This window comes from Gambusia affinis, linkage group LG24 (genome assembly GCF_019740435.1).
Source record: "Gambusia affinis linkage group LG24, SWU_Gaff_1.0, whole genome shotgun sequence".
NCBI lineage: Eukaryota > Metazoa > Chordata > Actinopteri > Cyprinodontiformes > Poeciliidae > Gambusia > Gambusia affinis.
The window spans coordinates 6,893,381-6,910,976 of NC_057891.1; the positions used below are offsets into that span (position 1 = coordinate 6,893,381).

Genomic DNA, 17,596 nt, shown 5'->3' on the forward strand with positions numbered 1-17,596 from the left:
TTTCTCACATTTTTGTCATGTTACTTTAATATCTTTTGTGCATACGATATTTTTTTTATATTTTACAAATATAAAAATCTAAAGAATGTGATTATTTTTATCACCTTCACTCTGAAACCCATAAATAAAATTTTATATAACCATTTGCCTTCAGAACACATATGAGTCACTGTTAAAAGCTGGATGGGAAATATAAGGTTAACATCAATATTACAAAAATGCCTTGCATTTATTGTGATAATGATTGGCGTAATAAAATATTCATAGTCCTTTTTGCCAAATTATTGCCAATATATCACTGCAAATAACCATTGCCCAATAAATTTATTCTCCTGTTAAAATAAAACTCACTATTAAACTGCTACATGGGAAACAGTAACTGCATTAAATCATATCTTTATAAATATATAGATGTTAGACTTATGAAATTAACATTGCAAAAAGTAGTTTTCAACCAAGAAACTGTAACAATCTGAATAGTGAATCCTCAATTTACTTTTGTTGAGCTATTAAAAATAGTAAAGTTGGTCCTAGATCAGATACTGTGGGCCCCAAGCTGATTGCCTATTACGTCTGCATCTAAAGCCAGGTTACCAATCCCAAATTAGCTGCCTTACAGTCCCTGCAGAGGTTATAAATCATAAATCAGAGTGTATGCAAATTGCAAAACTAACTTTTTTCACAGAAATTTTAGCAAATATATTCTTGCGCAAACATTTTTCACTCCCTTTCTCAACTGGATGATTGGTTTACAATCTGGTAGGATGAGTTGTGAGAACACAACAAAACATTCTCCAATACTATAACTCCCACAATAAATCAAAATTTTTATTAAAATAACTTTTTTCCATAATATTGATGAATAATGCAAGAAGTTTCCTTGCCTTTTGAAAGACAGATTTTCTATGTGTAGACTTATCCTCATCATGGTGGAACAAGGTGGTGGCAACATCATGTGTTTTTGTTTTGCTTTTTTTTTCAACATGGACAGAGACGCATGTTGAAGGAAGCAAAAGACTTTAAACTGTTACAAGTTTGTGGTTTTAACATTACAAACACATTAACCATATTTCTACATTATTAAAAGGCCCAATAAGTGTGTGTGTGTTTCAGTGACCCAGCAAATCTGATCATAGCTTCTGGCAATTATTCAAACCTACCAGTCAACTACTGAGCTGTCAGCATTGATTTCCTAACAGCTTTGAGGAAATGAGAAATGGAAGACCTCAAGTCCACCCATGTCCATCTCTCTTTGAGCTGCAATTCCTCCTCAGAATTATACCATCACTACAAATAACCATCCACCATGCTCTTTTTAACTCACAACACACTGTGACTCACCCTGCTGAAGCTCTTCCTCTAATCCTGCTTGTCAGAATTTCAGAAAATTTTTGGACTTGTCATTAATAGGCAGAGAAACACACAAGGACATAGATTTACTTTTTCTGCGTGCATTACTATTCAGGGTGTTAGAGCAGTATTTATTCCCTGCCCCTGGTGCACAGTTGACCCATAAAATTACTAAGCCAAATGGATGTTTGACTTAAACAGTACCCTTAGGATGTTTATGCTGCAGCCCAAAATGCACTGAGCCTCAAATCTACCCCAGGTTATCGCTGGAGCGTTCCAAAAAAACTCTTTTACGTCAACACTTCTGATTTGGGAACGAGATATAAAGGTGCTTTAAATGCGGAATGATCTGGTTAAAATGCTGGCTGGTAAAAAGGATCCGCGCGTTTGCATATATCCACACCTTGGGCCATGTCTTATGTTGGAGATGGAAAGAAGTGGGTGGAGAGGAACGGAGGGGGGAAACAAAAAGAAGCTCTACAAACTGTTGCACATGGGGAAAATGAATCCCAGGCATCTTGTTCGTATTATGTTATGTGACCATTGTTTGTGAATGTCAGGCAGAGGCTTTCCAGCTCTCAGCATGCTGGAGGGGGCTGCAGCCCGGTACTGCAACAGATACTCGTACACATTGCTGTGCCTGCACACATGTGAACACATATGCAGCTTCAGCTCCATTAAAGTTTTCAGGAGAGGAGGGGATTTACCAAAGTTCTATTCCAGTGTCTACATCCCTCTCTACTGGTTGAATACGGGAACTGCATGCAAAATCCTGACCTACAGCATAATCCTCCATTATGTTTACATTCAGTGGACGCCTTTTCACAAATGGTATTTCAATTAATCATTAAATAATTGGGAACTGGTCACGTGGTCCGGTCCAAGATGGAGGTTTGAGACTCTTCTCCGCTCCAGGCTTAAAATATTCCTTTAACTTCCTTCAGTTAAATACGTCCTTGTCGACTGTGAAACACTTCGGGGATGCCTAGACCGCATCGTGAAAAAGATTTTCCCATTTTTTCCCCGCCGGGCTCTTCCGCCAAGAAGAAATCCGTTCAGAAGGAGCCAAGTCAAGCTGAAGCTAACGCTAGCGTCTCAGAGCTAACCAACGAAACAACTATGGAGCTGATCTTATCTGAGGTGAAGTCGTTGGCCTCCCGGATGAAAGATATGGATGCATCAATCGGTACTCGACTCGATACTATTGATGTCGCTGGATTTAAAAGCCTCTGTCGGCTCGGTGGAGAGCTCCTTATCGCTGCTCTCTAGTAGAGCGGCAGACTTGGAAAACGCATGGAGGAGGCCGGGGAGAATCTCCGGGACCGAGGACGGCCTCGGTGCCCACGGGACAAGCATAGCCGCCATGGAGAAGTTGGTGAAACACCTGCAGCTAAAAATAGATGACTTGGAGAACCGTGGTAAAAATTTAAAAATTATCAACTTACCAGAGAAAGTAGAGGCGACACCCGGCCAGGACTTTCTCCAGAAAATGTTACCGACCTTGGTCGGTTTACCGCTGATCATCCAGCATTGGAGATCGAACGGGCCCACAGGGCTTTAGCTCCCGCTCCGGCCCCAGATAAGCCACCACGGTGTATTCTGGTTCGTTTTCTGCGTTATTCGCACAGAGAGGCTGTGCTTAATGCAGCCAAGAAGAAGCGCGACATCCACCATGGCGGCTCTCAACTGAGATTCTACCCTGATCTGTCCGCGGAGGTCCTGAGGAGGAGGCGAGAATTTGGTGCTGTGGTGAAGGCTCTGATCAGCTGCGACATAAGTACCGTGGATTTGCCTACCCGGCTCGCCTCGATGCCTTCACGAGGCGAATCCGTTTTTTCGATACGCCTGAGGCTGCCGCTGCATTTCTGGACACTCTTAAGTGAGGTATTATTTCTTTTTTCCTGATTTGTTTATAAAAGATGGAGGAGGATAGACTTTATATCCACGCTGGGACCCATATAACATTATTTTTTCCTTCCTTTTAAATTTACTATGTTGGAGCGGTTCTCAGTGTGGTTCATTACTTTTGCCTGGATGGTGTTTTGAGCGTCCGGTTGTTGCTGTGATCGAACTGTAAAAATCGAGAGTTCTATGCCGTTTGGAAATAACAGTGACATCTTTTTGGGTTCTTTTTTTCTGTCATTGGGGGACAGGATGGGGGAGGGTGAATGCTGCTGTTTGCAGATTCAGTATTTTATTTATTTTATTTTATTCGGTGTTAAATGTCAGGAGCCTAAATATGTCTTTTCTCTTTTTTATACATACATAAATGTCTATGTACAGATTAATCTATTCAAATATGTCATTGGGTGTTTAAGAGCTTTTTTTTGCCCTTACAGTTTGTATGTCTGGTTCTCTTAAGATCATTACCTGGAATGTACAGGGACTGGGTCATATGATCAAGAGGAAGAAGGTTTTGACTCATTTGAAAAAAAAAAAAACTTGATATAGCACTATTACAGGAAACTAGGTTATCTGTTACAGAACATTTGAAACTTAAAAGGGACTGGGTAGGTAGTGCACATTTTTCCTCCCATTCACAAAATAAGAGAGGTACAGCCATTCTTATACACAAGAATCTTCCTTTTATTCTGGAGCATGAGGAGAAGGATTCAGAGGGCAGATTTATTTTAATTAAGGGCTCAATCCATGGACAACATATAACTATTCTCAATGTATATGCTCCTAATGATGATTCGCCTCAATTTATGTCACAAATGATCTTATTGTTTAACCATCATCGTAAGGAAATCGGTTTTTTAGCTGGTGACTTTAATTGTACAATGAATGCATCTTTGGATAGATCCTCTGCTGCAAAATTGCCAAACCCGAAAGCTTCAGCTGTCTTAAGAAACCTATGCACTGATACTGGTTTGATAGATATTTGGCGACATTTAAATCCTAAAGCAAGGGACTATACATTTTATTCACATCCCCATAACACTTACTCCAGATTGGATTATTTTTTTATCCCGAAGTCATTTTTACATTCTGTTCGAAGCTGTAACATAGACCCCATACTTTTGTCAGACCATGCACCAGTATTTTTAGGTGTTGATCTATTATTTCGTATCCCTAGAACATTCACTTGGAAATTCAATACATCCTTGTTAAATAATAATTCCTTTTGCAACTTTGTTCGGTGTAACCTATTGCAGTTCTGGCTCGAAAACAAAAATTCTCCCGTATCTTCAGGTATAATCTGGGATGCAGCAAAAGCCACTTTACGCGGTCATCTTATATCTTATTGCTCTCACCAAAAAGCAGTTCTCGCAGAGAGGAGAAACAACCTGGAAAAAGAGGTGATCCGACTGGAGCAAATACACAAACAATCACCAACATTGTCAAATTTGAAGGCACTAACGGCTATTAAATCTGAGCTTAATATAGACTACACCCGTCAAGTTCAGAAATTATTACTTTATACTAAACAGAAATACTATGAATTTGGAAATAAGTCCAGTCGCATGCTTTCCCATTTATTGAAAAATCAAGGTAATTGTCGCTCAATTAACATGATCAGAAGGCAGAACAAAGACGTCACATACGACCCATTACTTATTAACAGCACTTTCCGGGATTTTTATATATCTTTATATAATACGGACATGGCTGACCCGGAAGATATCTCCTCCTATCTGAGCAGCATATCTCTACCTTCCGTCACGGAAGAAGATCGTGCCTTTTTAGATGCTGATATCACTCCGGAGGAAGTTTGGGCTGCAATTAAATCTATGCCAAACAGAAAATGTCCTGGACCCGATGGATTTCCATTGGAATTTTTTAAGCTATTTTGGCCAGAGATTCAACCAATGTTCATGCCTGCTGTTAATGACATTTTGAGAAATGGCATCCCCCCCTCATGGAGACATGCCTCCATCAGTCTTCTTTTAAAAGAAGGTAAAAGTCCCCTGGATTGTTCCTCCTTTAGGCCTATTAGTTTGCTTAACGTTGATTATAAAATTGTGGCAAAAGTATTGGCCCGGAGATTGGAAAACATCCTTCCTAAAATTATAAATCCAGATCAGGCAGGGTTTATAAAAATGAGATATGGCACAGACAATATACGACGCGTTCTTAATGTTGTTCAGTACCTTAATGTCCACAAAGAGCCAGCAGTAATTGTTTCCCTCGATGCCGAGAAGGCTTTTGACCGAGTTGAATGGCAGTTTCTTTTTCAGGTGTTACATAAATTCGGTCTGGGGCCAAATTTTATCAATCTGGTTAAAAGCTTTTATTCAGACCCAACAGCTTCAGTTAACACAAATGGTTTGATGTCTGAGCCCTTCAAGATTCATAGGGGTTGTAGGCAGGGGTGCCCCCTTTCACCCTTATTGTTCACTTTGTTTATTGAACCCCTGGCTGAGATTATCAGGACTAATCCGGATGTATCTGGAATCAATATAGGCGGTAGAAACCATATAATTTCATTATTCGCAGATGACGTTCTTTTGTATATGTGTGATCCTGAGAAATCAGTTCCAGCTGTCCTGGAATCTATGGCTACATTCAGTGCTTTATCAGGATATAAAATCAATTTAGGAAAATCTGTCGCCACCCCTTTCAGCATCCCCTCCGAAAGGTTTATGCAATCTCCTTTTCAAATGTCTATCAGAGGCTTCAAGTATCTGGGTATTTTTGTTACACCTGATCTGAATAATCTTTTGAAACTAATTACTCACCTTTAATTCAGCAGATAAAAAATGATTTAATAAAATGGGCCCCCCTGCCAACCTCCTTCTTAGGGAGAATCAATATTATAAAAATGAACATTCTTCCGCGACTGAACTATTTATATCAAAATCTTCCCTGCTATTTATCCCCTGCACACTTCAAATTACTAAATTCTCATTTATCTCGCTTTGTCTGGAACAACAAACACCCAAGAGTCAAGTTTTCTATATTAACTAAGCCAAAACATCTTGGAGGTTTGTCGTTACCATCCCTGCAACTTTATTATTGGTCAGCACAACTTAAAATCATATCAAATTGGTTTATGAATAGAAAGAACGCTTTATGGTTAGATCTGGAGTCACAATCTTGTCTCCCCAGCAAACTTAATTCTCTTTTTTTTATAAGTGGCATAGACCAAATGGCTCATCTAAGAAGTAGCTTCATTGTTTATAATACTTTGCTGGCCTGGCGAGATGTGAGGAAATATCTAAATATCTCTCCCACCCTCTTCCTGGTCATCGTTAACTTTGAACCCAGATTTACCAGCAGAGATTAGAAGCATTGGCTTGTTTGAATGGTCATCTAAGGGACTGTCAAATATTATGGACATGCTGGACTCTGACTCTGTTAAACCCTTTGAACAAATTACAGCCAATTTCAATATTTCTAATAGAGATTTCTATAAATACCTACAGATCCGTCATTTTGTGAGCTCTCTTTGGAGGACAGGAAAATTACGTACAAAATTGTCAGAGTTAGAGAATATGATTATCATGACCAAATCTCCCAAAGGGCTTATCTCTAAGATATATCATTTACTGTCTGGCTCTGACTCCTCAGGTTATGATGCTATGAAGCTGGTGTGGGAGCGTGACCTAGGACTGACGTTTGATCTGGCAGATTGGGAAGAAATTTGTGATGGGATCTTCCCCAACTCCACCTCAGTTTCTTTACATGAGCAGAACTTTAAATTCTTCTACCGAACTTATTATACACCTGTTCGCCTTCGGAGGATGTTTCCTGATGCTTCAGATTTGTGTCATAAATGCAAAATACATAGGGGCACATTTATTCACTTATTTTGGTCTTGCAACTGTATTCAATCTTTCTGGAAAAGAGTTCATCTCATGATACAAGAGATCATTGGTAAACAGTTCTCACTAACTCCCTCCTTCTGTCTCTTTAACCATCCTTCAGACATTCTACTTAATGCAGACACTAAACATCTGCTTGCAATCCTTTTATTTCTGGCCAAGAAATGTATACTATTGAGATGGTCAGCACCACAGGCCCCTACAGTTGATATGTGGATATCACAGATTTCTGCCATTGTCTCAGTTGAAAAACTCACTCATGACCTTCATCAAAAGTCGGACAAATTTTGGAGGATCTGGGCCCCACTGCAATCCTTTTTACAGAGGCTGTAATTTTTTTATTTTTTTATTTTTATATATATATATTTTTTTCTCTTCTTTCTCTCTTACATTCAATGTATCACTCATTTGGCTGTCTGACAGTTGTGACTATTTTGAATCATGACTACTGTATTTTGTGTATGTGGGCTGTATGTATGTATGTTTTTATGTGGACTTTGCAGTGCTCCTTGTTGTTTTGGGGTGGGTTGTTTTTGTTTAATTTTGTTGGTGTTTACATAAAGTTATGAAAATCAATAAAAAAAAAAAAAAAAAAAAAAAAAAAAAAAAAAAAAAAGAGCTGAACTGTCAGGCTAAGAATGAAAAGAAGAAAAAAGCACATGGCAGATGCAATGGCTGTAGCTACTTTTCAAAAAAAAAAAATAAATAAACTGGAATTATTGAAAAAAAAAAAAAACAAACAAAAAAAAAAAATCATTAAATAATTTTAATATTACTTCATATAAGGGTATGTCAGAAATTAGCCTACCCTGATGTAGAACATATTATACTGTATTACAATAATGATTGCACATGTAATATACGTTTTTCCATAACTGATACTATGTACTATTCTTGTTTCTTTGCTATTCTGTTTGAAATATTCAAGGCTCCTATTTTTCACGATGCCACTTGTGATCTAAAACAAATTACTTGAAGAAAAACTAAACATAATTTGGTTATAACAGTGGGATTCATACATACCTTTGAGCAAGAATGCATTGTTATATATCATGTTATTACAATTTAGGAATTAGTTTGACTAATACTGTTAAAAACTAAAATAAAAATAAAAAACTGAATTCAGCATGAGAAAACTGGAATATTACATAAAACAAAAAAAAAAAAAATGTAGCTTTAATTCAGAACTACTGAATTGACCAGAGTCTACTGGACATGGTGAGCTACAAAAGTTGATTGCTGAAGACGGGGTGTGTCCAAAGTTATTTATGCATGCTTATTAATCGAAAGTTCAGTAGAATGTTGATGGGAAAAGTGCAAAATCAACTGAGGATAATTGTAGTCTTGAGAAGATTAAGCAAAGGCCATGCTAGAGTTTGGGGGTGGGAAGAATTTCAAAGGTGTGGACTACAGTCAGAGCTTTAAGATCCGGTGTTTGTCCACAGTTTGTGTCAAGTAAGATGTCAATGCAGTGAGATAACAGAAAAATTTAGAGTGCTCCATGCTGACAAGATTTGTGGGGATTCATTTAATTTTCCTTCAGGAATTGGCTACTGGCCTCACTGTCGAGGTTTCTGACCATGATATTGCTAAGTTTGACTGTCATCCTCCTCCTGACCCAAACCCTGCAAATAATCTATGGCAGAGATCAAACACTCCACTGCAGTATGGCTTGATTTCTGTAACTTTTAGACGTGGGTCTGATTCAGCACACCCTAGTCAAATATATCAATAGCGGGTCTTGTAGTGGAACATAATTGCATGCTGAAGAAACAATCAAGCCATTTGATTTAGGTGTGTTAGATCAGGAATGCATCTAAATTTGCAGGGCATCTGCACTCCGGCTGGAGTTTTAGATCTCTGCGGGAAATTGATTAAATGAAAATGAGAGCTGCCAGAACAGACTGTTGTTAAAGAAACCTGGGATTCCTGAACACCTCAACAGAGCTACAGACTGATTCACTGCACGGCATACTGTTAAAGGCAGTACCTCATGCTGAAGAAGCCATAATTAATTATTGAGTAGATATACTGTACAGTATCTGATCATGCTTTTTAACGGACCCACAATCTTTAGTTTGATGTTGGTCATATGTAACATTCAAGTTTTTCTTAACTCGCTGAACTTTTTCATGATTGCTATTTCTGCTCTACCTTTTCTACTGTACAGTTACATATGTTTATGTATTTGTTCTTATATTAAAAGTAACTCTATCCTGGTAAATCTCTATACAGCATTGCTCAATTTTTACTTTGGCATATGACATGTGTCAATGGCTCAGTCTCTGTGTGCAAAACAATCAAAATGGTAATGTTCACTACTCAACTGAATAACCAACGAGGGGTGAACATCAAATTGTTTTTGATCTTCTTTACTATAAAATTCCTATCAAAAGAGATTTGGGCTATCTCAAGAAAAGGCTAAAAAAAAAAAAAGAGACCCATCAACCACAAAAAAAGCTTCTCAAAATACAGTGACCACAGTGTCTTCCACTTATCCCCGTCACCTTTCATCTACTTCAGGACCGCCCTGGTTCAATACATCCCGAGTCTATGGAGGGATGTAATTGAATGGTACCTGTACCTTTTATTACCAACAGTGTCTTGGAAGACTGAGACTCTATAAAGTCCCATAGCCATAAACAAGCTCCTAAAGAGATCAATCAAATAAAAGACTTCTAGCTATATCTTTCACTTTCTCTGTGGTAGAAAATGAAATGCAGTGGTAAATAGATATATACACTAAACTACAAAACAGATGAAGGATGAGTTTTTTTTCTACCATTTTTTCTACTTGTTTGAGTCAGCTTTAGGAAGAAATTTTATAACAATTTTCTCTCTTGAATAATGATTACTACCTAAGTGATTTGGCTTTTATGTGACAATTGAAATTTTAGTTGCACAGTTATGTTTTTGGTAGGTTATGTTAGTCTCAAGTCCAGGATTTCCCTGCAGGGAAATTTAGGAGGATGAGGAGTAACTCAAATTATATGTATTTTATTTTTGCGTAGTCCGGCTGAGTATCTGTCTCGATCCATTTTTCTGTTGTCCAGAGGATGACTTGGGGTGTTGCAGAAAATCACTTTCCTATTATAGATTTTTAAACAGAAATTTTACTTTTTTGACTTGATTTTATCACTGGATGTCCATAAATTTTAATCTTGGAAATACAATCTTCAGTTTGACCCCTTAGCTCTTTGAAAGGATTTATTTTGGTAGACTTTATTACCTAGTTATGCTCAGAATTGTCACCATTTTGCTTCTAATGTAGTTTTTGATGACAATTTGTAGCCACTGATGCTGTAGGTAGTGCATATTTTATTGAAATCCATAGATTTTTCTTTTTTTCAGAAACAGAGGAGAGAAATATTTGTTTAGGAAAAATGTCTTGAGCAGTGTACCTGGGATTTAAGTGGCACTAGAATTTGCCCCAAATTGTTCCTGTTTTAAGCTTGTCAGCTGTTACCAAATGGAACTGAACTGAGGCACAGATGATGGATCTGAAGGGCATATGTGTTTGCTGGTGATGTGTATACACACAGTCTACGTGTTTGTATAATAAACAGCTCTGACATAGTGGAATTACTTCTGTGTGAGTCAGGAAGATGAGAGAGACAACATATCCCCGTGGATCTGCAAACGCCCTCACACAAAGATAACCAGCATGCGCGGGAGGATGCAGACACACATGGGGGGAAAAAAAGAAAAACAAAATCAAACTCTCGCTCAGACCGGATATTAACACGATTCAAGGAGTCACCTGGGTGTGTCATTTCTAAGTGTCTGCAGTGGGACTCGCCTCAGGTAATCCATAAGCAATTATTCTGTGGAGACAACAGACAGGCCCGTCATATCCGCTCCCCTGTCCACGAACGCACTCAGGCAAGAACAAACAATGGTATAAGCATGCACACACCCACACAACTACAACCTTGCAAACATTTCCACATTCATATACAAATGGGCCTGTTTTCTCACCTTTTCTCCTTTCCCAACTCTCTCCTTCAAAAACAAACACATTGAATATCACACATTGTCTCTTTGCTGTTTGTCTTGCTCGCACAAAATCACTCGCCTTTTCTCTCTTACATTTTGGCAGTCGACTTTTTTTCTTGGAATCTCTCCCATGGAAATTATTCTCAGTCTTAAGGGGGTCTTTGCAGCACCTTTAGAAAAACAACCAACAATAATAGAGGAATAACAATGTTGTAGAATGAATGTTTATTTAAATAAGAAACATGCTTTAAAAAAAAAAAAGTTCACACAGTGTCTTAGATAAATAATTGGCATCCCTGGTAGAGATGTGTAAAACGCCCTCAAATGTTATTTATTTATCTGCTGGTATACTTAAAGTATTGCTAACACACAGTGAGAATGATGGTGAGGGAAGAGAGCTACTAGTGTTACAGCAACAAATACCTCTGTTGCCACTCCATTTAAACAAAAGATGGATATGTGTGTGTGTGTGGGGGGGCAACTGGAAAGAGTTCCAACATCCAGAAGACTCCTGAAGGGAGACTATTGTATTGAAGCCAAAAGGCAAATCTTAATTTACTATTTAGTCTGCTTTCGAGTCTCCATCTTTGGCTACGTACTGTCACTGATGGGTGCTTACAGGGTGGCTTGTGTACCCTTATGGACCATTTGAAGAAGTTTGATATTTTTTTGAAGCCTGGAGAGGAGTCATCACATCCCCTGATTGTAAAAGCCAGTTGAGGATGTACTGGCATTGGGTAGGAATGACTTCTGTATCCTGTTTAGGAAGATGTAAGACATAAATCACTGAGCCATGCCACTTGGCAGACTTTGTACTTGCTTAGGGTGGGGTGCCTCTTACAACTGACTTGCCAACACCTCAGAGACTCACCACCAGATACACTGGAGTTTGTGTTCCAGTAATTGGATGTCTTTACAATCTGCTTGTCCCACAATTTGGTTTTTGTTTCCATCTTTTGCTTTACATAGTTTTATACATAAACAGATTTTGCATTGCAAAACATCAGACGAAAAAATGTGATGAAAACATAGACAATTGTCACCAATCTTGTCCAGCATAAAGGACAAAAAAAAACACATCCTTGTCCTCAAAGTGTTTTCTGTCTAACTGCCTGATACTTTGTGAAACAATTGACTTCTAAAAGGAAATGACAATTTTTCTCAGTCAAGGCTCTAACACCTCCCTAACACCCAGCCAGTATACCTTTATTTTATACCTTTATCTTTTCTTGTTGCTTGGTTGCTCTTGCTCTCTTCTCTCCCCTTTTACATTTTCTTCCAATTAGTTGAGAGCACAAAAGCCTTTCCCCATTTGAAGTGCAATGAATTATTGTCTCTTAATTAGCAAGGCGCTAAAGGCCTGTCTGTCCAACTTTGCTGCATCCTGGCTAATGTTATGATTGAGAACTGCAGACTAATTGGTTTCTTGACTGTCTGGATGAAACTGCAAGGCTATTGAAGAGGGATGGAGTGAGTGATTGGGAGGAAAGAAAGTTTAAAAATTAAAGATCAAGAAAGGAGAAATTCAGAAGAGAGATTGCTTGTGGCCACAGGATAGCTGGGAAAAGGTTGAAAACCGAATAACAATAGAAGCAAATCAAATGCAAATTTGTTTTAGTCTTAAATAGTTAGAATGGCTTTTATCACTCAAAAAATTAACTTTCAAGTTGCATAATTAATATGTTGCAAATTGGTAATTTTAACTTGAATTTTGCCCCCTGGCTTTGCCAGGTCAATGGATTCACTTTGTGCATCCCTAAGGCAATTGGCACTTTGGCAGACACAGATAAGAGTTCAAGATTGAAGCACACAGCAGCTTTTTGATGAAACACATTAGTACAGAAGTGATGGAAACTATTTCACAAAAAAAAGCACGAGTCAACATAAGATTTGGCGAGAAACATTTGAATTTCATTTGAAAAGTAGCAGCTGGCAAGTGTACTCTGCTGAGCTGGGCGTCATATTCATTAATGCCCTCTTGTCTGCTGTCCTTTCAGTTGGAGATTTATTTATTTTCTTAAATGAGACCAAAGCTTATAGGTGAGTTTTAATATATGTTTGCCAGAATAAAGTCATCATTCTTTTTATATTTATATTCCATAACAATGAGTGATAGAAGTGTTGCACCCTGTGGACCAGGAACAAACCTTCAGCAGAAAAGTGTGAGCGGTCATCTGCCATCACCAACTACAGTTTTGAGAAGACAGAAATCCTCAACAAAAACCCAAAGCACTGACCCAGTAGTACTTTATATGTTGAAGTTAATTATATTTTACACAGAATATATTTGTTTTAAAACAGTGTTTTCCTTCACTCTGGTCGGTTATTAAATTAGCTGGATTTTTTGGGTGTGACAAAAGCAAGAAAACAGAACAGCATAATAGAAAAAATCTGAGTAGTGTTGGCTGAAACCTCCAAAACCCATGCAGCATCATTAAAGGCAAAAGGCATAAATCATTCTTTATCTTTGGCTTGGAATGTGTCCGAAGTCTAGGAGTCGGCATCAGATTATAAAACCCTGATTGCTACAGCAGCGCTAGCAGTAAAATATACAGACCAGACATTACATTTTAACCATGGGTGAAGTGAATAACCCTGTGAGACTCTGTTGTCAGTGGGATGTGTAACATTTAAACATTTTGTTCCCAAAGTTGATGTGCAAGAAGCAGGAATAATTGGCTAGCTAATCGATTTAAGAGATTCTGACAAATAGCGACGACTAGACTTCTGGGTCAGAACATCTCCAGATCTGTTGCTACCTTTGAGTGTCCCCGGTCAGCAGTTGTCAGTATCCATCAACAGTAGTTCAAGTAAGGAACAGAGATAAATCTGCAACAGGGTCACGGGCCACCAAGGTTCACTGATGCTGGTCCTGAGAGAAGTGAGTCATAACACACAGTGGATCACAGTGGGTTGTATTTGGGGCTGCAGGCCAGTCATGGTGTCCATGCCGACCTATTGTCCACAGATGAATGCTCCGACATTGCGCTCTTGAACACCAGAACTGGACTACAGGGCAATGGAAGGTAGCAGGAAAATGTACCTGAAATCAAAGAAGAAGAAAAAAGGTTCAGAAGTAGCACTAGTTATTGACCAATAAGATCAAGACTTGTCTTGATCTTTAAATATAACGGATTATTTCAATATGACTTGTTTTTATCCTTTCCCCTTGTCAGAAACTTTCCAAAAACTTGGAAATAATTCCTCAGTTGGACTTAAAACTTCATCTGCTCGAATCTGCTGTAAGTTCGGTGTGTTTTGCTCAAAGCATCCAGCAAGACCTAAAATGGATAATGTAAACCGATTGAACCAAGCAACTGGGATCCCTTTAGGAGTAAAGAAATTGATGGACAAATTCCTAATTGCATATAGATTGCATTCTCAAAACCTGTCAGAAACATTGAGTGTGGCTCATGTGTCTTGGGATATGCCATGATGAATTGTGTGATAATCAAAAGTAAGAAATTTGGGAAATAATTACTTAAAAGGAGAGATGGAGAAGAAATCTATCCAAAGATTTATCTTATTTTCAAACAATAGAGACCAAATCAGAGCATATCAAAAAAAAGATATAGAAGTCAAATCAATTGAAATGATCTATTTTAATTTCTGGGAGGCATCCCTCTACTAGTGAAATATTTAAATGTAAATAAAAGTTCTTATGGAATATCAATTGACACATTACAGTTTTCTACAACACACCCATTCATAGATCTATATCCCAACACATCACCTAAAATGGTGTGTATTAATTTCCAAAAACTGCCTCCTATTATATTCAGGCCACGGAGAAAATAATCTAAACATTCTGATGGGAATTATTGTGAATTATTCAGCAACATGTCCATATTTTCTTGAATCCTAATAGTGACATCTACTGGATACTCAGAGGAAGGACTTCTTTTTTTCTTAAAAGCTGCCCAGCAGAAAATGAGAATGAGAATGAAGTTTTAATAGTTTTAATAACTCTGTTTTGTAATTAAAAATTATACTTCACTATCCCTTAATTAGGTTGTGTAGAAGTCTAATATCTTGTAGTTTCCCCATGGATGGATCTTTGGAAGAACATTTGATAAACAGTTGGCGTGCTAATTTTTGCAATTTTTCTTGTAATTTCTTTCCAAACACTGAAAATTTTTTCATTTATTTTAAATCATTTTCATTAGCTTGAAATGCAATCTGCAGGACCTTGAAAAAGCATTAGTAGAACCATTAACTTTTAAGCCTGTTTCATTAAAGCCATAAAACTTCAATGTGTTATTGAGATTTTATGTGAACACAAAATAGGGAAAAAGTAACTGGCAATAGTAGTGTAAGCTTTTCAGTGTTTTATCAATTGACTGAAAAGTGTGGCTAGCATTTAGGGTTTTTCTCCAGCTGATGGGCTAACCTTCCTTCCAGTCTTAATTTATCCACTGCTTTTAATAAATTTTCTTCCAGGATTGTCCTGTATTTAGCACGACTTCCTATTAACTCTGATCAGGTCCTTATTTCTTGCTGAAGAAAATAATTCCTCCTAGCAGGCTACCATGGGGATGATGTGGACAATCCTTTTTTTTTTTTTTGCCCCACACATAGCTTTTTGCATTTAGACCAGAATTATTTTATTGTACCTCCATCTCACTGGGGCACCTTCTTCCACATTTGCAGAATAGGACTTCTAAGACCTTTACTGTTTCTTCTTACTGCTCTTTCATGTCGTTTTAGTTCCCCTTCATGATTATGTGTTACTGTGCATTGGTCTATCACATAAACTCACACTAAAGTATATTGCTGTTTGTGATAAAGGTAAAATGGTTCATACAGTAAACATTATTTTGTAGCACATGTTATAAAGCACAGACCTAGAATTATTGACACATATGACAACGTGTAGAAGCTTCCAGAGTGGTGGCCTTTCTATTTAAAAAATATATAAATACATTTTGAGGGACTTGACAACCTCCAGATTGCCTGTTTGGCCACAGCTGCGTTTGTACAAGCACAAAACAGCGACGCACTAAACCAGCTCTGGTTTAATTTTTGCACAAAAGTGGGACAGTGTTTGCCTAAAGGAGGGTGAAGCGGTTCTTTTGAAGGACGGTCAACGATTTAACTTCCCATGAGGAGAAACTGAGTCACTTTATCTGTGTCTTGTTAAACCACACTGAAAGTGCCCTTAGGGAGCCCTGGCTGCTTGAGTAGCTGGACGCTTACACTAGTTGTCATGTGGATGCACACACGAGCCAAGGTTGCACAGAGGAACAACACGAGCTCAGCAAATCCTCCCCAATAAAGAAAAGGTTAATAAAACGGTACGTCTTCAACCTCTGCAGGATGATTCAGCTGTGCAGCAAAATTCCAAGATGTATTATGTTAGTATATTGATTATTTCAAAATGTCACGTAGAGGTATTTTATGAGGATACAGGCAGGTCAGCAGGCAAAATAATAATGTTGAGCTGGAAGAAAAAGTTAGAATTTAGAGGCCAAGTATTATAATATGTATAAAAAGTCAAAGGTGAAACTTAACAGCAATGAGTAATTATCCTGTGTCCTGTCTGGCACAGGGTTACCTTCCAAAGCAGCAGGATTCGTTGAATCTTTAAGATCAGTGTCACTGGGAAATCCATATTGCAACGTCCAAGCTTTTCTTTGGGGACCAATACACAGAAATTGGTACCAGTTGGCATAGAGTACTGGCAGGTGTGTTGTGCACCAGTGGTCAAAACTGGTAACACCTGGTAAACTCACTGACTTTAAAAAATGCTTTGTTTAAAAGAAGCTTCATCCAACCACATGCTAACTAAATTCTCTACAAGTCTCCAAGTAATTTCAACAGAACTTTTACACCTGACAGTTCTGATTACACACAACAATTCTGAGCTAATTTTGAGATGATTTTGCTCTGAGGACATAGTTTACATGCCAGGAGCATTTACAGGTGTCACATTTGTAGCATTCTCTTTACTGTTTTCTTGCTTCTGCTGATTAGGTTAGTTTCTGGTTTCAGTATATAGTATTGTTTTTGATAAGAAGTCAAAATTGCTTTCTTTTTTTAGAAAGTGCCAGAGTGAACAGAGTCTTCTCAGGCTGTATGCAACATAGAGTAACTCAGATCTGCCATTTCTTATCCATAGACCCCCCAAAAACAGACTGGTGCTGTAACTACATGCATTCCAATGTTGCCATAAATGTATGTTTTGTGCAAAAAGCACTTAAATTGCTAGTAGTGTCTTTTTGCTTAAGTCAATTTAAAACTATAAAATCTCATACCAACCCATGTCTATAAGTAATATTTTAATGAGTGTTTCAAGAAGCATCAGTTGAGGCTTGTCAAATATTCCTTTGGACAATCCTTACTGAGAGAACACACTGAGCTGTGTGAATGACAGACAAAGTTGTAGTTAACACCAGAGCATATCTGTTTAGGGATGAACCCCTGCTGTCTGAAAACAATCACTGCTTGAAAACCAGGAAGAGACCTTGATTGGGTGCAGGAAG

At 38.0% G+C, this 17,596-nt stretch overlaps 1 long non-coding RNA gene across 1 annotated transcript; it reads right to left on the reverse strand.

Annotated features, from left to right (window-relative positions):
* Nucleotides 1-11,206: 11,206 nt before the first annotated feature.
* LOC122827176 lies at nucleotides 11,207-16,885 on the reverse strand. The gene is made up of 3 exons (XR_006369982.1): nucleotides 16,669-16,885; nucleotides 13,874-14,157; nucleotides 11,207-11,284 (listed from the first exon to the last, which is right to left on the reverse strand). It is a non-coding gene; the product is annotated as an uncharacterized LOC122827176 (long non-coding RNA).
* Between the last annotated feature and the right edge of the window lie 711 nt (nucleotides 16,886-17,596).